This window comes from Brachyhypopomus gauderio, chromosome 2, assembly GCF_052324685.1.
Source record: "Brachyhypopomus gauderio isolate BG-103 chromosome 2, BGAUD_0.2, whole genome shotgun sequence".
NCBI lineage: Eukaryota > Metazoa > Chordata > Actinopteri > Gymnotiformes > Hypopomidae > Brachyhypopomus > Brachyhypopomus gauderio.
This window is the reverse complement of record NC_135212.1, coordinates 37,253,850-37,278,674: the sequence shown is the minus strand read 5'-3', so window position 1 is coordinate 37,278,674 and position 24,825 is coordinate 37,253,850. Positions and strand designations below refer to the sequence as shown.

The 24,825-nt window shown below is 40.9% G+C and overlaps 1 protein-coding gene across 4 annotated transcripts in view; it reads right to left on the bottom strand.

Annotated features, from left to right (window-relative positions):
- The window catches only part of LOC143502299 (uncharacterized), a 45,489-nt gene extending 22,015 nt beyond the window's left edge, over positions 1 to 23,474 (bottom strand). Inside the window, exons 1-2 of one of the 4 annotated variants that reach the window (XR_013127097.1) lie at positions 23,347 to 23,474; positions 18,641 to 18,686 (exon numbers count right to left, since the gene is read on the bottom strand). The gene's annotated coding sequence lies outside the window, so the exon portion shown is untranslated. Of the gene's footprint in view, positions 1 to 18,507; positions 18,687 to 23,346 lie in introns of those variants that run through there. The other 3 variants (XR_013127096.1, XR_013127098.1, XM_076995313.1) reach the window with 3 other exon arrangements.
- Positions 23,475 to 24,825: the final 1,351 nt, after the last annotated feature.

Genomic DNA, 24,825 nt, shown 5'->3' with positions numbered 1-24,825 from the left:
AACAAGGGGTAACATTTACTAGAAGACAATGAGTGCAAATCGTCTTATTTATTTAAAAGTAATTTGTTTCAGTGGTGTACACCAGTTTGTGTGTGTGTGTGTGTGTGTGTGTGTGTGCGTGCGTGCGTGTTTGTGTGATGTTTGAGTGTGTTTGTGTGAACATGTGTGTTTGAGTGTGTCTGTGTGAACATGTGTTTAAGTGTGTGTGTGTGTGTGACATGACAACACAGCACACATGACAATGACACAACCAACATGACAACACAGTCCACATGACAACACAGCCACTTAAATAAACACAAAAATGGTAACACAATAAAGAGACACAACAATACTTAATAAACACAAAGGTACAATTAAATCTTAAAACACCATTACATTTTAATCTAATTTACTTGGAAGAGGCACAGGGCATTCTAGGAGTCTTCATCATACCCCTACTCTCTGTCTATGAAGCCAGAGGGCCAAAAACTGTTTTCAGCGCTGTGATAAATGCAGGCCAGATATGAATATTTAAAAGAAATTGTTTCAGCAATCCAGTTCCCTGGATAGACATAATTTTCAACATTCCTCAAGGTACAGAATGCATTCATTTCACTATGTGAAAAGCCCTGGTGTCTGTTTAGAATAACATTAATGACACACGGCCAAATCTGTAAAGTCAGTCCACCAGCTGTGTTTGAATATGCATGTATTTGCAAATGTAACTTTCACAGAAATGTCAATGCATCAGGGAGAATTTTAAAAGGCAAAGCAGCATTTGTGTTGGGAGAGTATTGCACTGTTCGTTTGGTTCACAACCATTCAAAATGTGGTCATGAGCTTGACAAGGCATCACAGACCGTTAGACCTCCATGCCCACCATCACCACCACAATCATGATGACCACAATCACCATCACTATCACAGGGTTGCCAACTTTTGAAGTTCGGTTGGAGTGAGATTTGAACCTGGAGGAGGTGGCGAGTGTAAATTGTCGACCGGGGGGAGGGGGGGTGGCGAGCATAAGTTGTCGACGGGGGGGTGGCGAACTTAAAATGGACACAAATTAAGTGTTATCTATCGATCGCAGGTGGTTTGCGCCAGAGCGAACTAGTAACTCATTGAATCATAGATATGGATCAGAGGTAAATAAACTAGATTTTTTTTTCGGCGTGAGATATCGGAAGTGTGGCGTGAGAGCGTGTGGAAACGGCGACCCTGCTATCATCATGATGACCACCATCACCACCACTTAAATATTTTATTGCTCTACATAGGATTTTGACCTTTAGTAAGGCGGATGCTAACCTGAGGGTTAGGGTTAGGGATCTGCCTGCTATTTAAAGTTAGCAGTTGCTAATGTAGCCGGTCTCAACTGTCTCACATCGACACCGCCTCCACTGCTGCTAGGCTCTCCGCATTGCGTCTCCAAATGATTGTGAAAGAACAGCAATCGGATGTGTCACAAATTTCCCTTTTATTCCTGTACAAAGAGGGAAAAAGAAAGGAAAACATAGCCTGCACTGTTCACATGTGCTTGGGCTATCCTAAGCATGTAGCGGATACATATGTTTATGGACTAATGTTTAAGGATTATGAACGGGGCACCATCCTGATTGCTCAGGAACCAATATTGTGAAGTGGCATGTGCCACAAAATCGTGGCACTTAGTGTGGCTAGTGCCACTCGATTTTAGCATCTACTTTATGTTTGGTGAACGATTCTAATCGATAGCCGGCTAACTAGCTCTAAATTAAGAGTTTTTATGCTGTTTGATGATATCATGTCGAAGTTAGATTATAGTGTTCTACACTAGTAACAGTTAACGAAGACATTATATATTAAAGATTTATTATATTTCTCGGTGTATGTTCATGTTGTTCATGCCATCAGCATAATATAAACCACTGTGAGCGAGTAGTACCGCTGAATACAATCAGCACCTGCCTCCACTACGCGTCACCCATAATCGCCACATGCCGATCAGCAATCGGCACATGCCAATTAGAAGTGGCCACCGCTAACGTAACCGGCCTCTCAGAAATGTCACCCACCATCGCCAGTGTCACCAGCCACTTGAAAACCATTTGTTATGCTGGCCAAAGTACCATTTGTAGGTTTTGTGGAAATTAAGATTTATAATTTTTCATTGATTCATGTCGGGTGAACGATTATAGCTGACAGCCGGCTTACCATCTCTATCATAACATGTCGAATGTACATTATAGTAACTTAAGGCTACAGTGGTAAACAGTTAACGATTGAAGGATTTATGTTTATGAGTGTACGCTCATGTTCAGTGATGTCAGTAACGCGTTACTTAGTAACACGTTACTCCAATCTTACCACTTTTTTCGGTAACGAGTAATATAATGCGCTACTATTTCCAGTCCAGTAATCAGATTAAAGTTACTTATCCAAATAACTGTCCATTACTACTATTTCCAGTCCAGTAATCAGATTAAAGTTAATTATCCAAGTAACTGTCCGTTACTATTTTTGTTTTCCCTTGTAAATATATATGTTTTTGCTTTCTTCTTGGCTCAGTTCTACTTTTGCATCTGACCGTAGCACTTGACTCCGCACGCTGCGCGCGACCCTGTGAGAGCGCGAGCACATTTTATAAGTCATTTTTTGCAGTGTCCTCCCGTAACCATATGTTGTACTATAAAGAAACACCCCTCAAAAACAGGGGTAGGAACATTTACCTGAAGAATTTTAATGTTGCTTTGTGTTTCAGGTTTGAAAATTGCTGGAATTTTTGACTACTCGTCTCTGCGAATTTCCTAACGGACAGGCACTTGTCACTTAAAGCCTGGTTATACTTGACGCGCCGCGAGCGGCGCGAGGGTCCGCGCGGCGAAAATGACGTAATCGCTGTGGCTCCGCCCGTGCGCTGTCGCGGCGCGAGGTCGTGCACCTCTCGAATTTTGTAACTTCGCGCGCGCGCTGCGCTTCAGCGCGATGGACAAAGTCATGTTTGCCGGGTTCATACACCTTTATAAGGTGGAATTAAAGCACTTGTACGTCACTTTAAAGGTCCATTTCAATATTTCCCAGTACGATCAACTTAAATAAGTTATATATTTATACATATACTCGAAATGAATCGAAATAATTCGCTTTTTTATCACATTATTTAATGGTTGTTTATTTGTTTATTTTCAAAACGCCCAATCTTAACGTCTTCACGTTCTCTCATGTTTCGTCCTGGAATTACAAGAGGCTCGTATTTGTTAACGTATCGTTTCGGACAACACTGCAAAGCCATATTTACGTTTGATGCCTGATGTGTATATATACGGTCTCTGGTCAGGTAAAAATGTTCTTTCCCCGGTTTTGCAGGGGTTTTTTATTCTCCACTGCCACCTATCGCCACCTATCGTTTCGGAGAACACTGCAGCGACGCTCGCGACGTTCGCGAAAGTATAAACGCCTACACCGCTCGCGCAGGGTCGCGCGCTACGGTCGCTCGCGAAAGTATAAACCAGGCTTTATACTTGACGCATCACGAGGGGCGCGAGAGTCCGCGCGGCAAAAATGATGTAATCGCTGTGGCTCCGCCCGTGCGCGAGGGCCTCGCGCGCTGTCGATTCGCGAGGAGTGCACCTCTCGAATTTTGTACTTTGGAGTGACTGGTTTATACTTTCGTGAGCGACCGTAGCGCGCGACTCCGCCCACCTCGCGCGACCCTGCGCGAGCGGTGTAGGCGTTTATACTTTCGCGAGCGTCGCTGCAGTGTTCTCCGAAACGATAGGTGGCGATAGGTGGCAGTGGAGAATAAAAAACCCCTGCAAAACCGGTGAAAGAACATTTTTACCTGACCAGCGACCGTATATATACACATCAGGCATCAAACGTAAATATGGCTTTGCAGTGTTGTCCGAAACGATACATTAACAAATACGAGCCTCTTGTAATTCCAGGACGAAACATGAGAACGTGAAGAAGTTAAGATTGGCCGTTTTGATAATAAACAACCATTAAATAATGTGATAAGCGAATTATTTCGATTCATTTCGAGTATATGTATAAATATTTAACTTAATTAAGTTTAACGTGCTGGGAAATATTGAAATGGACCTTTAAAGTGACGTACAAATGCTTTAATTCCACCTTGTATAGGTGTATGAACCCGGCAAACATGACTTTGTCCATCGCGCTGAAGCGCGGCGCGCGCGCGAGGTTACAAAATTCGAGAGGTGCACGACGGCGCGAGGCCCTCGCGTACGGGCGGAGCCACAGCGATTACGTCATTTTCGCCGCGCCGACCCTGGCTTGACCAGGCTTGACCCTGCGCCAGAGTTGCCAGGTTCGCAGTTTTCACGCCAAATTGGGCTTGTTTGAAAATCCAGCCGCGGGTAAAAATTCTGGGGTCACGGGGTGCGGTTTTTTGGGCTACTTTTGAGTTTGGGCTATTTTAAGCTTCTGAAGGGCGGGTTTTATACTAACTTTGTGCGGGATATTTTTGTAGGACCTGGCAACCCTGCCCTGCACGAACGGTGGAAGCGTTTACCAGAGGTACTCAACTGGCGGACCGCGATCCGGATCCGGACCCGAACGCAGCCCTGTCCGGACCCAATTTCATTCCTGATTAACTGGATACGGACCCAAAAAAATATATATATTTAGGGGGGTATTCCAGAAAGCGGATTCAGTGACGAAACCGGGTAAGTAAACTCAGAGTTAACGAAAAGTCAGGGTTTTCCGTTCCAGAAATCGAGCTTAGAGAGAACCTGAGTCAGCTGGGAAATAGGCTATTGAAATGGACCTTGAAAGTGCCATAGAAGTGCTTTAAAGCGGCGCGAAAATGACGTAATCTCGGTGGCTCTTGCGCGCTGTCGATTCGCGAGGTCGTGCACCTCTCGAATTTTGTAACTTCAAGCGCGCCGCGCTTCAGCGCGCGATGTACATGTTTGCAGGGTTCATACAGCTTTTTACAAGGTGGAATTAAAGCATTTGTACGTCACTTTCAAGGTTCATTTCAATATTTCCCAGCACGCTAAACTTAATTAAGTTAAATATTTATACATATACTCGAAATGATTAGAAATAATTTGCTTTTTTATCACATTATTTAATGGTTGTTTATTTTCAAAATGCCCAATCTTAACGTCTTCACGTTCTCTCATGTTTCATCCTGGAATTACAAGAGGCTCGTTTTTGTTAATGTAATACAAGAAAACAGTTCATTCAGATGGCTATTTGTTGTGAAACAAAGTAGTTACAATTTCAAACATTTTCAAGTACTTTAGCCTAAATTCCAGCACTTTTCAAATCTGAAACAAAAAGCAACATTAAAATTGGTCAGGTAAATGTTCCTTCCCCTGTTTTTGAGGGGTGTTTCTTTATATTAACACACAGTGTTTCAGAGAACACTGCACAGAATGTGACGCGGCAAGTATAAACGCCTCCGCCGCGGCTGTTTGCGAAAGTTTGCACGAGGTGGGCGGAGCCACCACGATGACGTCATTTTCGGCGCAAAGACGTTCGCGCAAGTTATCGTGTGGCCCTCTGACACAATTCAAGTTTCTCATGTGGCCCCTTGTAAAAATTAATTGCCCACCCCTGCCATAGACTTTCAATTCAATTTCATACATACATTTAGGTCTGGTTGGGTTGCCTCCACATCGAACTAAAACCATCTCCTGGGTCTTGGCTGAATTAGTATGTTTTCACTCAACATCCAAGCTTCTACCTCCTCACTCAGAGTGCATGCCATAGATCCTGAATCGAGCATTCCCTGTACCTGGTATTTGTTATTAATACTAACTGGTGCATAGAACAGTTTGTCAAATACTGCTTCATTGCCTGCGTGTTCTGAACTATCACCTTTGAATCTACTGGTGCATGAATACACGCGTATTCATAAACCTGTCAAAGGTTTCACTCTCAGGGGTTGTTTGTCTTTGTCCACACTTACCCCTCTTGAGTGTGGACTGCCTAGTGCACATATGTCAAAGTCAAGGCCCGCGGGCCAGATCCGGCCCGTGAATTGATTATCTATGGCCCCCTGGATGATATTTAATTACTATTAGAACCGGCCCGCAGGCCACAGCCGCCCGCTGGTGTTTTGCACGCATAAACACTACATTCCCCACAATGCAACGGTAGCCCGCGAAGTCACTGCAGCGCGCACAAGCGGCGAGGGTCAGCGCGGCGAAAATAACGTAATCGCAGTGGCTCAGCTTGTGCGCGAGCGTCTCGCGCGCTGTCGATTCGCGAGGTCGTGCATCTCTCGAATTTTGTACTTTGCGCGCGCCGCGCCTCAGCGCAATGAATAGAGTCATGTTTGCAGGGTTCATACACCTTTATAAGGTGGAATTAATGCACTTGTACGTCACTTTCAAGGTCCATTTCAATATTTCCCAGCACGTTAAACTTAAGTTAAATATTTATACATATACTCAAAATGATTTGAAATAATTCGCTTTTTATTCACATTATTTAATGGTTGTTTATTTTCAAAACTCCCAATATTAACGTCTTCACGTTCTCTGTTCAGTCAGATAGCTATTTGTTGTGAAACGAAGTAGTTACAATTTCAAGCATTTTCAAGTACTTTAGCTTAAATTCCAGCACTTTTCAAACCTTTATTACTTTATTCATGTTTGCTTGTTGAAAAATATTTTCACTTGAAATTACTGACAGATCCATAAGAAAATATTGCTTTATTCATTTAAGCATTAAATAATATACACTGTGTTAGGTCTTGGTTCAATAGGCTATGTGCAATCATTTTAATATGTTTTAATAAACATTGAACCAGTCCGGCCCTCGGCTTGTAGCAAATTAGTTTTTTTGGCCCTCGGTGTATTTGACTTTGACATCCCTGGCCTAGTGTAAAGGCTGCGTATTGTGAGTTGGGCGGCGAGAAGCTCAAATGTCTGTACTGTTTGTACAATTCTGCCGAATGTGACCCGGCCGAAAGAAGGCCAAACAGAGTTGGGCTCGAGTGCAATGAGCGAGAGTGGAGTGCTCCTCTGATCTGCGAACCTTGCATTGTTTTACTGGAATTGGAAAGACTGCTTGGCTGCACTTGGTCAAGAAGGTTCATACAGTTTCATAGTGCTTTCATACAGTTGTCTCCATCGTGAAGGGTGGATACAATGCCATCTTCGGAATGCTGAAGAGATTCCTCTGGAGGGCTACTAGATATATCAACAGTTGGGATTGGTTTTTGTACATGCACAGTTGCATATTTGGGATCGGTCCATTTAAGCAGCATTGTTCTTTAAACTCTGAATGGTAATGGTTTTTGCCATCCACTGATCTGGTGCCTTTAACTTGAATAAAGTGGAGAGAGAAGTGTCAGGGCAATTCTTGACAAACATCAATGCCACTTCATGGCAGGGATCTTTGATTTGCCTGCCTAGCCTCCTTAATCCCTCTTCTGCTACATCAATAGCCTTGTTTAGGCAAATCTAGCACTCACTAGGATTCTCTCCTTTTGGCACTGTACCATAAAAATCAGCTAAAAGCATACATGAGTATTTGACTTCACTAAAATGTTGCTTCAACACATCAAATATCACACTGGGATCATCGTTGGGGTTTAGACAGGGGTTACTACGAAGCGATATCCTTATTATGTCCTTAGCTTTGCAGTTTCTCTTGAGACTGCACTTCTAGTGGTATGCATCACTTTCTTAAATAAGTTTCCATGAGCTCCTCCCATTCATGCACAGTAAACTTGTCCAAATTGTCACCTCGGAAGAGAGGTGGTTCCTTTACATCAGATTGCATTACTAATCTAACGCCTGACAAGTTTAAGCGAATAGCTGTCTGTGAGAGATGGAGTGGCAGTCAAATTCTCAGTGAATGTGTTACTATTTGGACTCTTTTCAGAACCAGCGTTTTGTTGAGTGGATACTAAAGTTAGGCCTTCCTGATGTACAATGTGCGTTATAAGGTTATGTAGGGCTGGATCACTGTAATCTGTAATGGCTGAGGGTAATTTATCTGAGGCTCTATCAATGACAGGGTCAGGTACTCGGGTAGAGCAGAATACAGGCAAAGGTACAGGCAAAATCTACCTCACTTTTTCTAGTAATTGGTGTTGAAAGTTGACTACTAAAGAATGTGCCTTGGTCCAACCCGTGCATGTGTGTAAAACTATCTGTCTTTCTCCATTTTTTTCTTGACAGGGACATTCAAAAATACTATACACTGAATTGAATAAAAACAAATAACACAAGGTGTATTATTATTTTGATCCCTTGATGTTGGTTGCCAACTTAGCTGTCACAGTCCCAGTCAATTTTAGACATCTGAATTGCGCTGCAGCAACCCCGGTGACCAAACTGGCACTGAACCACTGTGCAGAAATCCACGTAGACTGATCTAGAGCAACAGGATCCGGGTCACGGCACCATTGTAGCCTACACTGTACACATGCTCTCACTATAAAAAAAGAAACGCCACATTAGCTCAACTACACATTAGTTAGCTAAACCCAATACACGTAAAATTACATCTTTTTAAAAATTCATTTAAAAAATGTAATCTACAACGTATACTCAAAATACCGAACTCTTCATATAAAAGAGAAAAACAATATTTATCAATATAAACTTTTTTCTAAAATTTTTAGCTAAAAGCTGGATTTTTGCTGAAATTTTCAGCATTTTACTTTTTAATCTATTACACTAAGATGATGTGATTTACATTTTTTGGTGTTACTAGCACACATTTTGCTGCACAGCCATGCTAACTGCATTCTCAGCCCGAATTCCATTTTTTCTACTTGCTGTGACAGAATAGCACCTTATATTCAGGCAAATGCGCTAATTAGCTTGCTGTTAGAAAACAACTTCTTTACTTCCATTCAACTGCTGCACCAAAATGAACCACTGTGCAACCTCTCCTCCTCACCTATGTAGCGGATACATATGTTAGTTTATGGATTATGAACGGGGCACCATCCTTATTGCTCAGGAACCAGTATTGTGATAACGGAGATAGGTGGAATATGGTTTAATCAGTCTCATTAACAAAGGGTTAAGTTCTGATTCCGTGCAGTGACCTAATACCATCAATCAAAATATGTATTTACCACCGTGACCAGATTAATGAACAAATATAACAATTTATTAAATGGTGAATATGACAATTGATATAAAGGATAGCATATGGAATGATTTGGCTCAAAGTGAAACTAAATGTGAATCTACTAATCTAACCAGATATATAATAGTAACAACAAAGAATAGAACATTAAACAACAACAGCAAATAATCAGCAATTATTGACGGTCATGGAATTTAAATGGATTATAGATGTTTAGAAAGAAAGTAGGATAGTATGAAGGGAAGATCCGGGCATAGATTACTAGTAACAGCTATTGCTAAATCGGACTGGCAACCCCAAAACAGCACGCGAACTCTGTGTCTTACTGTGACGTAGCCCGGCACTTCCGTGCGTGAGTCCGGGGGGAGGAAGGTGTGTCGACCGACGCGCGTTCAGTGTTCGTTCACTCCTGAGGTGGCTGGGTCAGCGGAGTCTGTCTTTACCAGTGGTGGACGAAGTACACCAATTATGTACTTGAGTAAAAGTACAGTTACCTTGCATTGAATATTACTCAAGTAAAAGTAAAAGTATTCACCTCAATTTTTTACTTGAGTAGAAGTACAAAAGTATCTGCCTTCAAAAATACTTAAGTATTAAAAGTAAAAGTAAAAACCTATTTTTTCTTAGCGTCACATCAAAACCCCTAGGCCTACTCGATCAACAGGTGAACAGGAAATAGTGCCTTACATTTGCCTAGCAAACACAAAATACACAAAACTAGCCTATATTATCCTCACGAAATTCATTTCCAAACTTTATCCATATTAATAATTCACACTAGAAAGGTAGACAAATATGAAAACATAATTCACCACCAAACAGAACAATAATTTCGAACCGGCCACTTCAGACCTAGCTTGGGGGACTTTTTCTGAGGTTCTACGTTGTCCACCAGAGGTGGGGACTCGAGTCACATGACTTGGACTCGAGTCAGACTCGAGTCATTAATATTAAGACTTTTGACTTGACTTGAAAAAATATTCAGAGACTTTGACTTGACTTGGACTTTTACACCAATAAAACACAAACACAAGTTACAAGTTACAATTTGTGTAACTTGGGACTTGAATTGGACTTGAACCTGTTTACTTGCAAAGACTTGATTTTTTTTATCCCAAATCTAAATTTTAAAATGCATATTAATATTTATAAAGTGCGCCCCGTTAATTTCATTTCCGTCCTTCTGATGCAGACCGGTCCTCTGCTTTTCCACACTCTGTATGTGTGTGTGTGTGCATGAGCTGCAGCACAACCAATCAAATGGGGGGGCAGAGATCGTAAATTGTTACCGGGCGGGGTGTAAAATGGTATTAGTATTATATCGCGATCGATCGATCGCCAGTGGTTGGTGCCAGAGCGAACTAGTAACTCATTGAATCATAGATGTGGATCAGAGGTAAATAAACTAGATTTTTTTGCTGCGTGAGAAATCGGATGTGTGTCGTGAGAGCGTGTGAAGACGGTCAAATGCGTGTGTCTCACGCTCAATGCGTGAGGGTTGGCAACCCTGGGTTCTGTATCTGAACTCAGGTAAGAGAGCCTCTCTCTGTCACCATCATAATATCCAGTTCTATCTCAGCATGGATTGTGATTTTGAAGACATCTACGTCGAGAAAAAAATATATTGACAAAAGTGGAGCGAGTTTTCAGCTATGGGGGCATCATTCTACGGCCTCATCGTGCACAAATGACATGCAGACTTTTGGCCAGTTTGGTCTTTTGCAAATGCAATGCAGAATAGTTTACTGAAATGTAAACGTTGCAGATTCCTGTTAATTGTTCAGTTCTTATATTTGTTTGTCTTGTGTCACTCACACATGGACACACATGTTCTCTAATAAACCAGATAAGAGAAGAGAGGGAAAAATGCCATTATGGTTCTTTGTATTGTACTGTGAAAATATCAGAACTTTTTATTTGAACATGGAGTTCTACTTATGACTTTTTCACAGAATATTTATTTCTGGAAAATTGTAGTTTAAAGTATGAATATCTTTGCAGCTAAGTTAAAAAAATGGAACTGTTCAATAAAGAGGTGTAATTTTAATTTTTTTTTATACTTCGTGTTTTCAGTTGCACATGTTTTATCAAGATTTGAGGAGAATACAGATTTTAAAAAGAACACATGTCTATTATTTACATAAAAAAAAAGACTTGAAAGGACTTGACTTGACAGTTGCCTGTCTTGACTCGAGACTTGACTTGAGTTGATTGTCTTTGCTTGAGACTTGACTCGGGACTTGAGGATAAAGACTTGGACTTACTTGAGACTTGCAAAACACTGACTTGGTCCCACCTCTGTTGTCCACCACATGGCGGGACAGGGAAGCTAGAAGCTAGCTCTAGCACCTAGAACTAGAACTGTGTGCAGCCTTACCAACTGAACTCATAATATTAAACTTGGCCGAATAATTAATAATAATTAATATAATAATAATCAGGGTTGCCAACTCTCACGCAATGAGCGTGAGACACACGTATTGACTGTCTTTACCAGAGATTTTTTACACACATTTTACACACATGCCGCCGCCCCGCCCCCCCAACCCTGATAATAATAATTTTAATAATAATTTTAATAATTTTGAGTGTATATGTCCCCGGCTTTAACGTTTGATGTGGGAGTCTCCCGTGTTAAACTGGCATTTAGCATCTCCACAGATTGCTATTTGGGTACTAGCACACTGCTTTGGATAAAAGTATCTGTTAAATGTAGTGTATTTCAATGTGATATAATTAACTGTGGTATAAACCACCCTGTTGGTAGTACTCATCTAATGGCGAACTTACTTCGATGTGTTTTTTCAAGTTTGATGGCGAGTTCATAAATGATGACAGCGATGTGTTCTTCGGAATGCAGAGGAGGAATACGAATCATTTTTCTTTTCAAGGAATTCAAACAATCGGGCTAAATAAGGCCAGGGTTGTTGGGGAAAACCATCTGTTGCAGCCATGTCAGATCCTCAGCCATTTAGCATACAAATCCTAATCTCTTACTGAGCACTGATTGGTTATAGTCTGTGACATGGTACACTTTGACCTTTCGGTATTTTATTAAGCGTTGATTTAAAAATGAAAAAGGAACGAGATGTTTCTGTAAATGTAACAAAGTGAAAAGTAAAGTTTCGCTTTGAAATGTAGTGAAGTAAAAGTATAAAGTCTCACCAAATAAAAGTACTTGAGTAAAGTACAGATAAATGGAAATGTTACTTAAGTACAGTAACGAATTACATTTACTTAGTTACTGTCCACCACTGGTCTTTACAGACGGCTCGAATCGCTAAGACCTAGCGGTGATGTCACAGTCGTGGCTGGAGGGTAGCAGTTCACTTGATGAGATGGACTTCAAAGTTAAACTAAGTTAATTTCTATCGGCCGAACAGAAATAACTCCAGTTTAACTAAGAAAGGAAGATGAGCTTGACTTTAAATACAATGAAAACAAAAGTAAATTTGACGACGACACACACTAAATAAAACACCTTCTCGAGAAATAAATTATAACGAAGATCTTCTAGAAGTTGGATAAAGTTCGAACTTAATTGCGGTCTCTTGGCATCACTCCAACTCTCTTGATTCACTTCTCGAGGGACACCTTTTAAGCAACATTTAGGGGCGTGACTGTAATTCCCCATGAGTTGCTATTCTGGTGATCATTGGACTCTGATTCCTGAATATGCATAATCTCTGCCCGGACAGGAGGTAATCCGAGAAAGGACAGAGAGGGGAGAAGGGAAAAGATGGAGAAGGGAAAAGATACTCAGATAGATATATAAATCTTAATTAGACATTACACTGGACTACAAGTGTATTGATAGATCTCAAATAATGTAGCACATGGATATGAGAATATGTAGGTCTCTATGACCTTAACACACAGAACTTAATGAGCATGCATATCTAAACAGCAGAACACACCAGAATATGTATATGCATGCATGCCTTCACAATACAATTCAAAGCTACAAAGATAGGTGTATCTAACTACTGAAATTATAGTAATACACGGATATGCATCAATGTGGTGTGATTATATAACCACAGAGATTCTGATAACATTACTTAATGCTGAATACATGAAAGATCACGATTGGTTTCTTTATATCAACCACAGATCACATAATGTTCAATTCAGAGGTACTCTGTACTGGTGCCTGAAGGCTGGGAAGCTGGATATTGGTTCCATGCATACTTGTCCTTTCCTTGGGTGAAAGATAGTCATGTTTGGTGTCTCTAGACTGCATCCGCCGAGCTGGTTCCTGTAGGCTGAATTCCAATTCCGTGTACAGTTCAGATTTGGAGTTACAAGGATTTCTGAAATATTGCACCTTTAGTCCGGGGTCTTAACACAAGAATTCAAGGTATTATAAAATGGGGTCAAACCTTGGGGAATCAGATAGGCCTGTGATTTAGGTTTATGAGTGTAGACCTTTCCTGCTCTCTGTGCTTTATGCCCTCCTGAGAAGGGTTGATCCTGGCCAGAGCACGTTAAGGGTCTTTGTTTTACTCTCAGACGATCAGATAAGTTAAGTCTTCCTAAGCTTTTTGGAGAGGAGAGCCATTAGGAGTAGGGATTCCTTGGTGATTGTTACCGAGCGAAGGACCAGTGTTTATGTTTACATACACTTAAAGAGCTGTGGATGGATTAGTCTCTTGCCTTCCAAGGTGAAAGTAATCCACTTTGTGATTTTGCAATGTCTTTGGCTGTCTCCGCTACACCTACCTACATAATTACTGACACGGGGGACTCTGCCATTCACATGATTCTAGACCTATCAGCTGCGTTTGATACAGTGGACCATGGCATCCTTTTGGCTCGGTTGGAGAAACGTGTTGGAAGGCACTGCTCTGGAGTAGTTTAGGTCATATTTATCAGGAAGAAGCTTTTCAGTTTGTCTTGGGGATATTGTATCGTCTACAACACCTCTCAAATGTGGGATTCCCCAAGGGTCCATTCTAGGGCCTGTTTTATTTTCATTGTATATGCTTCCCTTAGGGCAGTGGTTCCCAAAGTGGGGGGCGCGCCCCCTAGGTGGGGCGCGGAGCTATTGCAGGGGGGGCGCGGAGCTTGAAAGTAAAACGTGCACATGTGTCAATATTAGGGATATCTGAAAAAATTCTAGATCGGGTATCGGGGACAATGTGACCGAGCCATAAAAACAGATCTATTCAGTCTAATTCTATGCTTGTAACTTGGAGTTAGTTCAACCTTAAATATCCACTCTGTCCCGGATAGAAGTGAACTTGGACAGTTAACAGGTGAGTGAAACCTATTTGACCAAAGTTGTGAACCTATTGTTTTTTTTAAGTTTCAGGTTATTTGGTATTATTTATTTTACATTCAATGTTATATTCATAATTGCACTGACTGAACAAATGCAAGTTGTGTTGTTTTTTACATATTTATATGTGTGTTTAAGTGTGCTGTATTGGTGCAGAGTTTTCAGTAAACTTGTAATTCAGTATGTCTGTGTTTAAAAAAAATGCTTTAAGTCAGATTGGTATCGGATCAGTATCGGCCGATACTAAGCCTCAGATATCTGAATCGGTATCGGAAGTGAAAAACGTGAATCGGTGCATCCCTAGTCAATATGGGGGGGGGGGGGGGGGCGCAAAAATATTCTCATCTACTAAAGGGGGGCACGGCAGAAAAAGTTTGGGAACCACTGCCTTAGGGTATATTCTGAGGAGATATGGTATCTCTTTTCATATATATGCTGATGATACCCAAATCTATTTGTCCCTTAAGCAAAGAGAAAAAACTCTTTAAAGACGCTGCTAGATTGTCTTGAGGACATTAAAAGTTGGATGGCTTTAAATTTTTTAAAGTTAAATGAAAGTAAAACAAAAGTAGTGGTTTTTAGACCCAATAGCACCAGGCTTTTAACTAAAGTCAAGCTGTACTTAAATTTTACTGATTTTGAGAGGGTTATGCATGCTTTTATTTAATCTAGACTGGATTATTGTAATGGGCTTTATGCAGGTGTTGGTCAGACCTAGGGTTAGGGTTCAAAATGCTGCTGCCATAAACGTGACACATAAACGTGAGCACATCTCACTCATATTGGCTTCCCTTCATTAGCTTCCGGTCTGTTTTAAAGTTGATTTTAAGATTATGTTGTATGGTTATAAAGCACTAAATGGTTTAGCTCCAATCTATCTCTCTGAACTCCTGCAAAGATATATTCCATCAAGGGCTCTCAGATCTGCTGATCAGCTCCTTTTGGTGGTTCCTAGGTCAAGGCTGAAGCATAGGGATGATGTGGCCTTTGCAGTCATAGCCCCGAAATTATGGAACGAGTTGCCTTTACATGTCAGATCAGCCCCTTAACTCTCAGTTTTTAAATCACGTCTTAAAGCTCATTTTTATTTGCTGGTGTTTAATAGTTGAGAGTTCATGTTTTTTGTTAGCTTTGTTCTTATGTATGTATGCCTGCATGTGTGTTTCTATGTATATCCTCTTTGGACTTCTCTTTGGTCAACTATTGTTGTTTTTAAATGTGCTTTACATTGACATAATTGTTACATTATTTTCTTCTCAAAGGAACAGCCATTTTAAAATTGTTAAAGCAACTGCGTTGCTACAAATGGAATAGTTTCCCTCTGGCAGCTGTGCAGTCACATGATTTGCAGCTGTGCCAGAGCAGTGTAAAGGTTGACTCCTTCCTCTTTAATGTAAGATGCTTAGTGTGCTTTTTCTTTGGTTTTGGGTTTTTTTAACAGGACTGGGAAATTTTTGACTGTTGTGGTTCCACGTTCCCCCAGCAGAGTGCACTGTTGCACTATGGCAAAACGTTTGGAGGGCATGTACGCTGTTCACTGGCACTACTCTCTGTTAGACTTAAATATGGCTTGTTATGGGGATCTGCAGAATGGATCTGGTATTATTTCTTTGTTTGGTAAATTTACTTTGTTACTTTTAATTTTCCTATTCTAAATGCAAGCAGCATTTGTTTATTTGTAATTTGCCTCCAAACTCCACTCAGGCATTAATTGCTGATTAGTATGTCTGTTCATGTAATTTAAATAAAAGACTTGGTGTGTTTCCTCCCTTCCAATTTCACTGATCACATCATTGAGCAGAGAATCAATACAGAGTAGCAGACAGAGAATAGCAAACAGCAAGAGAAGCAAGTAAGAAAGAACAGGGATAGAGAGGGGAAACCAGTAAACCCAGAGACCCAGAGTGGGGAAACCAGTAAACTCAGAGAGATACAGAGAGGGGAAACCAATAAACCCAGAGAGACCCAGAGAGGGGAAACCAGTAAACACAGAGAGACCCAGATAGGAGAAACCAGTAATCACAGAGAGATCCATAGAGGGGAAATCAGTAAACCCAGAGAGGGAAAACCAGTAAACCCAGAGAGATCCAGAGAGGGAAAACCAGTAATCCCAGAGAGATCCAGAAAGGGGAAACCAGTAAACACAGAGAGATTTGGAGAGGGGAAACCAGTAAACACAGAGAGATTCGGAGAGGGGAAACCAGTAAGCAGAGTAATAGAGCTGGTGTGAATGGAGAGGGATGTTCTATGATGTGGTGGTCCTGCGTGGCCTGTGGCCAGCACAGTCTAGCATTCCTCTAGACCACAAAACTTCACACTTATTAACATATTTGCAGTTTAAAGCCAAAGGCTATGTTTTTGAATGAGTTATTAGTCCTGGTGCCCAAATTATTTTAAAATGTATTAATCATACTTATTGTATAATTTGCTATACTTAATAAAGAAATAAATACACTTGGGACTCCATCTATCTATAGCACTGACTTCCATTTAACCAACTTTAGGTAGTTGTGTTTTGGTCCATTATATGCATAGTGGTTAGAGTGTTGCAAGTGGTAAGAGTGCTTAGCCTCTCTATGCTGTGGCTACATTCTGTTAGCTTTAGTTAGCTTGTCTTAGCTCAGTTAGCTTTTGCAATATGGCCAGTAAGCTCAACCTTATCACTCTCCATTTCCAGTTCATCTGGGCATGGTGCACTGGGCTAAAGCTTCAGTAGTGCAAAAAGCTGAAAAGAAAAAAAACTGTGGAAAGGGCAGCCTTCCAGACACCAGGTTGCCCCAGTGAAATTGCACCAACTGTGTGTGTGTGTGCACCTTTGAACATATCATATTAAACATGCTGGTAAGTATCACTTGATTCCAAGTACTAAGATCTTGTAGTCCTATGTGAGCCGCATGCAGGGTGTTCTCTCCACCTCACAGATGTCTGCTGAATGAACCAGCAGCTGTGGACAGGAACAGATCTACAGGTTACAAATGCAGGAAATTGCTCATATTACCCTGACAAAATCAACCAACATTTGTTATCAGCCAGTTTCTTATGTGTACACAAAATGAGCTGGTGAACCATATGATATCAGTTTCATGTGCCACTAATATTTACATGACGTCACATGTGCTCAAGGTTCCAGAGGGAAGAGGACTAGTCCAGCTGTTCCATCCTGATGCTATCGTGTGTATGTCTTGAGAAGCTGAGGTGCTCTGTCTGCCATTATCCAGCCTGGCCCTCTAAGGCTAGTGCTGTCTGCCATTTCTGACAGATTTTATGCTGAATGACTCTCACTCACCAGTGGTTCTGTGTGCTTTTGAAATTGAAATTTTTGAAATGTGAAATACGGCAGTTCATCCTACTTGTTATGTGGTTCTTAAGAGAGTGTTATGGTGTGAAGCATCTCTGGGTTTGTGCTGCAGTCAGGTGACTCTGTATAGCTCTAACTGGCAAAGCCTTGCACTGGTGCCATTAGCATGTGGCCACACAAACATCTGAAGTTCTGCTGGATATATGATATCTAAAAGACTAGGTACATAATGTCTAGAGCACTGGAAATATGTCTAGATCTCTAGGCGGTACTGTTACATGGACTTAGAGACATCTCTGCATTATGGTGAGATAGTTCAACATTTGTGGGTCTGTAATCTGAGCTGAGCTGCTGGACTGAGGTACACCTTCACTGTCTCAGGATGGGGTGCAACTGGGATTACAGCTCACCCTCTCTCCCAGATTCATTCAAGATTACATATCATCATGTCTTCCAGATTCATCCAGGACTACAACTTTCCCTGTCTCCAAAATTCATCTGGGATTATAGGTCATCCTGTCTCCAAGATTAATCCAGGATTATAGCTCACCCTTTCTCCCAGATTCCAGGATTGATATCAGTACTGTGTCTTCACATGTACTCCATTAGGGGGACACGTTCACACTGCAGGAAAGAGCATGGCTTTCATTCTTTATACCCTAATAATGTCTCCCCTTCTCTCTCTCTCTCTCTCTCTCTCTCTCTCTCTCTCTCTCTCTCTCTCTCTCTCTCTCTCTCTCTGTCTCCCTCCCATTCCCTCTCTTCCTCTCTCTCTACATATTTTTACTTTTATTTTTCTCAATTAAATTGGCATGAATATTGCATTATTACATTACTGCCACTGAAACAGAAAGGGAACATAGAAAATGTTACTTACGAAATGAGGAATCACCACCATCTCCGTATTTCAACAAAGAAAGAACGAGTTGAGGTCGGTTTTGTTTTACACTGCTGTCTTGCCTTATTGATTGTCCCTTAGGTTGTGACAAGAAGCCACAAATCTCTCTCTCTCTCTCTCTTTCTCTCTATCTCTCTCTTTCTCCCACTCTCTCTCCACTGCAGAACAGAGACACATAGGTGAAGATTAATGACTCTTTCAGCTCAGAAACCTATTTTTTGTTCCCTATTACTGTACTTGTTCTGTGTGGCTAGCATACTGTCTGCTAGCATACCTTAACCCTAATGGGGTCTGCATTAAATGTGCTTAGGGTTCGTTAATATACGTTCATCTTAATATGTTAATGTTACATGGGGTCTGCATTTGTATGGTTAGGGTTAGTTAATATATGTTCGAATTGATATGTTAATGTTACATGGGTCTGCATTAATAGGGATAGGGTTATGTTAGATTTGTTAAGTCAGGTTTAGTATTTGTGTGTGTATGTGTCTGTGTCTATCTTGTGTACCATTTAAAACAATTTATTCTTCACTTTATCACTCAGTTTCTCTCACACTCCAGTCATTTACATATCCAATATGTCTTCCCTTTCTTCTTTCTCCCCCCCCCCCCTCTCTCTCTCTCTCTCTCTCTCTCTCTGTCTCACTCTCTGTCTCACTCTCTGTCTCTTTACCCCTGAATACTGATCGTTTGTGATGCTAGATTTTGTTGAGATGAAGACAGGGGCTACAAGAAAATAGAAAAAGAGCAGAGATGCCTTCCTGATATCTCTCTCTCACACACACACACACACACACATACACACACACACACACACACACACACACCACACAGCCTCTGATTCAGTGTTTCAACTTCAGTCTGGCCCTTAGTAATCTATAAGTCACTGTGGATCGCTCGGTCTGCCTTTCTCTTTGAATTTGTAGAACTTTGTCTAGGTCTTTCTGTCAACCAACCAACCTACCTACCTACCAGAGGACCAGAGGACCAAAGCTCCACTGCACACCAGCCCAGACTTGGGAGAACACCAGGGTCACGTCTCCATTCTTCACTTTCCTCACTTTTGCTGGCTGTTTTTTACACTCTCTGTCTACTTCTGTCTCACTCTTTTGCCTACTACTCTATTTCTCACCTTCTCCTTCTTTGTCTCACACTCTCCACCTCTTCTTCTCCCTCTCCTTCTCTCTCTTCCTCTCCTTCTTCATCTCTCATAATTTCTCTTCATTATGAGTCAGTCTAGTTGAAGTAACACCCAGATTGGAGTCAAACCAGTTCTAAAGCCCTTTTAACTCCCCACAGCTGACTCAAGCAACAAGAAAAGACACACTACACACATTTTACCAGGGTCTCTCTTTCTAGAAGAGAGATGTGACAGTACACCTGTAATTTCGAGACAGGGGTTTGAAGCTGTGACCTGCAGTGATTTGACTTTTTGATTAAGAAGCTGAGTGGGCTAGTGCATATGTAATTCTGTCCATCACTACTTAGAAGGTCTGGATGACCTTAATAGGATATACAATTACTATATTAAAATTAAAATGCTAATGAACATAAATATGCTTTGTGTGTTAATCAGGTTGATTATGTTACTTTATAGGGCTTTTCCATTATTCCAATCTTCTCTCCAATGAGAAAATTGCCGGTCCTGTGGATCAAGGGAGACGGCCACCACACAAAGCTCTTCCATGCCCACACTCCCACGCTCACAGGCACCTGTCTACTGACACGCCCTTAATTACATACACCTGTTACCGGTGTTGTATAAAGTATTAGAGACCCATACTTGAGTAAAAGTACAAGTACTCTATCAAAAAATTGACTTGAGTAGAAGTTGAAGTGTTCTTTAAAAACTTTACTTAAGTAGAAGTACAGAAGTATTCAGCATTTTTTGTACTTAAGTATTGCAAGTAGTTTATTCTAAAATGTATTACTCAAGTACTGAAAGTAAAAAGTACAAGTATTGTGTTTTGAATTAATTAAAGAAAGCCATCAAAGTTTGATTATCAATTGTTTTTATATATCACTTACAAATCAAAGATGTCAAAGACCACAAATATAAGTGTATATACAAACAAGAAAACAAGTAGCAACATAAAAAAACTTAACACTTAACGCTTAACACTTCGTACACAAAAAACAAATAACCTATGTCCCGCTACGTTGTAGGTTTGACGCAGAAGTACAAGTTCGCCTTAATTTAGCTGAGAAAACAAGGTGTATTTTGGACATAAAATCCGTCCGTCAGATTCTAAGGGTGAGCCTACTGCTCTGCATTTACCATCAATAAATGCCCTATCCTATAAAAACACTACACTATAAAAATGGGCACATGATTAGTCAGCATGAAAAGAGACATGGATTACTGTTGCTAAAAACACAACTCAGCATGACATCGCTTTATGATTGCCAGCTAATGTTAAGTGAATACTGCAGCACATCATGAACATAATTAGGTTAGTTAGCTAGGATATCTAACCTAACTAGCGCTTAGTGACAGCTAAAGCTGGTGTGTCTTCTGTGCGTTATATTTATAACTTACATTGATGTGTTTTTTCAAGGTCGAAGGTGAATTTTTGAAGGCCAATATTTCACCCTCTTTAGATTACATTTATGGCATATGGCAGACGCCCTTATCCAGTGCGACTTACATTTTTATCTCATTTTTTATACAAGTGAGCAGTTGAGGGTTAAGGGCCTTGCTCAGGGGCACCTCAGTCATGGCCTCAGGTCTGGGAATCGAACCCACGACCCTCCGGTAACAAGACCAGTTCCCTAACCACTAGGCCATGACTGCCCTTCAAACACTGTCTCTAGGTAGGGCCAGGGTGGTCTCCTTCCTCACCCTCACCGCCACGATCACTCGATGTTGAAGGTGTGGAAGGTGCCAATATATGTACATTACGCCAACAAGCTTATTATGCAGCACTTATGCTGCTCTTCTGCTGTTACCAAACACGGTACCATCTCTTTTAATGAGATAAAAAGCGAATTATTTGGAATTATTTTGAGTATATGTGTATTTGTATAAATATGTAAATTAAGCTGAAGGTGCTGGAAAATACTGAAAATGGACCTTCAAAGTGCCGTACAAGTGCATGAATTCCATCTTGTAACTTTGCACGCACAAAAATCGAAAGGTGCACAACCTCGCGACGCAACTGCGCGCGCTGCCAACGTGCATGGGCAGAGCCACCGCGATTGCGTCATTCTCCTTTTAATGTTTCTTTTATTTATACTGTAAAGCACTTTGAGTTACATGTATGTATGAAAGGTGCTATACAAATAAAGATTATTATTATTATTATTATTTTTGCAGCTCGGACCCGCCGGTCTTAAAAGTATTAGCGGCTCGCTAGGCTTGTAAACAAACCGCGCACCACAAAAATGTAGCAGTGTGTCGCTCCGTTAGTGCAGGTGAGCCCGCGGACCGGCTGGGGAGCCGCATGAAACCAGGCAAAGAGCCGCATGCGGGTCGCGAGCCGCGGGTTGGCCACTCCTGCACTAATTAGAATATTTAGCAAGCTTGAGCAAAATCCTGGTGAGGACTTTTACTTTCTGAACCTGGATTATACACCTCTGCTACTGACACACTCTTAATCACATACACCTGTTACACCGTCTCCTGTTTACTGACACACCCATAATCACTTACACCTGTTACACCGTCTCCTGTCTACTGACACACCCTTAATCACTTACACCTGTTAGTTACCTGTCTACTGATACACCCTTAATCACTTACACCTGTTACACCGTCTCCTGTCTACTGACACACCCTTAATCACTTACACCTGTTAGTTACCTGTCTACTGATACACCCTTAATCACTTACACCTGTTACTCAGTCACCTGTCTACTGACACACCCTTAATCACTTACACCTGTTCCTCATTTCCCTGCCACTCTAAAGTCCCATATGTCCCGCCGTTCAATGCTATGTATTTCATGAGCTGAGAGAGAGAAAGCCAGCAGCCACACAGACTCAATGCTGGCAGGTTTCTTTGCACGTGCACAAGACGTTTTTTGAGCCTCAGACGTTATTGTAGCGCTTAGTGCACGTCCACGTCCACGTGTACCTGTGTTTGTGTGTGTATGTGTGTTTATGTGCATGCTGTTCTTGAGCATTTATGTTGGTGTGTAAGTTCCTCTGTGTTTGGGTGTATGTGTGTGTGTGTGTGTGTGTGTTTACATTAACATTAACATTATGCGTTGCACATTTCTTGTTTACGTCTGTGTATTTTTTATTTGTATAAATAAAAAATACACAGACGTTTGTATGTTTGTATTAGTCTACGTCTTTGTAATTTCTTGTTCGTTGACTATCACCGTGTTGCATTTTTCTATTAGCACCAATTGCTGTTTTGCTTATAAACATCGCATTTATGTTTCAACTAAATGTCATGTTGGCTGCTTGTCTCACCCTTGCCTCAATGTTACAGCATGCCACCTGGTTAGATAAATAGCCAGCCAACTGTCCACAGATAAATTTTAATTATCTGTATTTGTAATAAAGCAGAAAATGAGGCTTTATTTATTTAGATGTAATATATTTGATGAGAAATTTGACATCGTTAGTATTACCTGGTTGTTGTCTTTGCTCTCTATAGGTTTATCTGTTTTTGATAATTGTAGTTGTCTTTTTGGTTTTTGGAATAAACCGCTATAAAGCACATCAGCGCCCAGCCTCAACCATGTCTCTGTCAGCCAGGTTAGTCAATGTCTTCCTCTCCATATTCATACTAACACAGATGAGCTTCAGTAGACATGCAGACCAAAGGGGAAATTCAGAGAAAATTCAAACATATTCTGGCCACTTACCGTGTCACTTGTTTTCACCATGTGTTTTGTTGCTGATGACCTCTTACATGTTTGTTTTGGAGGATTCCTTTAATGCTCAACAGTGCTGTAACTACCCTGCTGGAAAGACATGCTACCTTATTGCCAAGCTCTTCTGCTGTCTCTGAATGCATGCTGGTATTCCCTGGCAGTGCCAGCTCTATCTCAGTCAGGTTTCTGCATGCCCACGGACCAGATGGGCACACCCCACCTTTACTGTGGAGGCAAAAGGGGTCGTCCTCTCTGACTCATGCAGGGAGGACTCGCTCCTCTCTCTGTGTTCCTCTTGCCCCAGTTTTTTTTTACAGTATATATGGTAAAGCTCTCCTATAGAATAAATGCTGTTCAGACATATGGAGTCATGCCTGTCACAGGACATTGTGAAGTGCTCTAGTCTGTATGGTTTTTAAAGACTTCAAGAGATGGGAGAACTGATTACTAAAAATAATAATGGAGCTCTTTATCCAATTTCTCATTTATAAAAAAAAAAATATTTAAAACAATGGCACCAAAAACATGGTCTTATCATGGTGTTCTAGTTCTCTGTGCCACAGGTCTCCAGCATCTAAGGATCACACACTCATTCGTCACATTCTGTATTTAAAATGCTTAACAATGGGCTTGTTTTGGTCTCTGTAAGAGTGAAATCACACAAACAGTCACTCACACATGTGTTCTTGTAAACACACGCACACATGGCCCTGTGCCACTGTTCTTGCAGTGTGTTTGTGTATGTATGTGTGAAATAATTAATTGCAGGGAGAAGGGGATGATGTAGCTTGGAAGCTCAGCAGGTACGACTGCTAGCCAGAAAGAGGCCGGATATTTCATCCTCTTATCTCTATTCTTATCGAGGCGCTAATGCCACCATAGATCCAAATCCAGGATCAGTATGCAGGACCAGTACACAGGCTGGTCAAAAGCCCCTGTTAGCTTGGGCCTGACCTTTGAGTGCTCATCCATGTGGTTCAGTATGTGCAAGATTTTTACGTCTTTGCTTTGTAGAGATCAAATATCTCCATGATGCTTGGAGTGTTGAATTATCCTCTGTTATTTCAGAGTTAACTTTTGTGTTATATTCAGTTATATTCTTTGTGTTTGTGTTATATTCAGTTGTTGTTCTGGCTCTGGTTCTGGTTCATTATTTATATTTGAAAGATATGTGGTTAATTTTTAATAATAGGGTCAGGGTCAAAATAGCAAAATATTTAATAAATTAATAACTGCAAATGTGCATAACCCTAGATTTTTGTTTTCTACTATAGATTTTTTAGTAAATGGGGTTGGCCAGAGTTCTAGGATTGATGTTGAAACGTTTTAAAGTTTTTTTGTAGTTAAAATCAGGGATATTAGAAGTAAAGTTTTGCTTCCTTCTATACATATTACAGTGGTTCCTTGGGTGGCTGTACCTGTAGTTTTAGAGCAGTTTTCTGCTATTTCTTTTGAGGAATGAAAAAAGAT